The sequence below is a fragment of the Equus quagga genome, chromosome 1 (assembly GCF_021613505.1).
Source record: "Equus quagga isolate Etosha38 chromosome 1, UCLA_HA_Equagga_1.0, whole genome shotgun sequence".
NCBI classification, from domain to species: Eukaryota; Metazoa; Chordata; class Mammalia; order Perissodactyla; family Equidae; genus Equus; species Equus quagga.
The window spans coordinates 58,110,003-58,111,313 of NC_060267.1; positions in this window are offsets into that span (position 1 = coordinate 58,110,003).

The window sequence follows — 1,311 nt, forward strand, 5'->3', positions numbered from 1 at the left end:
TTACTCTTGTTCATATGCTTCTCCAGAGCATCATGTTCATAGTAACAAGGGCATTACTGTTAGAATAAAGGGAATGTGTGTGGTGTGGACCCAGCATCCACCACCATACTTTTAAACAGAATCCCAGGAAACGCTCTTCGCTGAGAACGACAGACCAGTGTTGCACTGTTTCTAAACATTAAGCTCTCCCTGGTTTATTCTGGCACTACCTAAGTGACCTACTTTTGTTATAGGTATCTGACTGTGTCCCTAGGAAAGGGAACCACCTCAACTGTTGAATTTTTAAAAGCCTTAACTGTTCTTTCCTCTTTCTTTTGTGCCTAAACACCTGTTCTCTCCAGATGCAGCTTCTTAGGCATGGATGAGCTGAGGGGTATGACTGGAAAATGAAAACATAAGATTATTAACAGACATTCCCCACAGGTATGCAGAAGCTTCTGGTACTCTATCAACTTAATTTTTTTTTTTTAAAGATTTTATTTTTTCCTTTTTCTCCCCAAAGCCCCCTGGTACACAGTTGTATATTCTTCGTCGTGGGTCCTTCTAGTTGTGGCATGTGGGACGCTGCCTCAGCGTGGTCTGACGAGCAGTGCCATGTCCACGCCCAGGATTTGAACCAACGAAACACTGGGCCGCCGGCAGCGGAGCGTGCAAACTTAACCACTCAGCCACGGGGCCAGCCCCTCAACTTAACATTTTTATCAAAGCCTTCACTTCTTGGAAAGAGAAAAGGTGCCTGATTTTGAAAACTGTGGTTGATATAGGCCTCCAAACCTATGGTTCTTCTTGACTCAAATAAAAGGAAATCAAGTTGAAAAAAGTCAAACACATGTTTTGAGGCCTGATTTCTCCATTGTTTGAGTACAAAACTGTAGTCCAGAAGCTCTTGTGCTATTTGATTTTCAAACAGGAACACTATTACCTCCTTAGTATTTTGAGAGGAATTTTTCATTTGTAAGGGGTATGTGCATTCCTTCTCCAATCCTTGCTCTCCTCAGACACAACACTGCCTACTCTAAGATCATGCCCAAGGTTGCACTTTAATAAACAGTAAAGATTTTTTGTTTTTGTTTTGTTTTGTTTTATTGTTTTGTTTTTTGGGGTTTTTTTGAGGAAGATTAGCCCTGAGCTAATATCTGCTGCCAATCCTCCTCTTTTTGCTGAGGAAGACTGGCCCTGAGCTAACATCCATGCCCATCTTCCTCTATTTTATGTAGGATGGCTGCCACAGCATGGCTTGACAAGCGGTGCATAGGTCTGCACCCAGGATCCGAACCAGAGAACCCTGGGCCGCCAAAGTGGAACATGCAA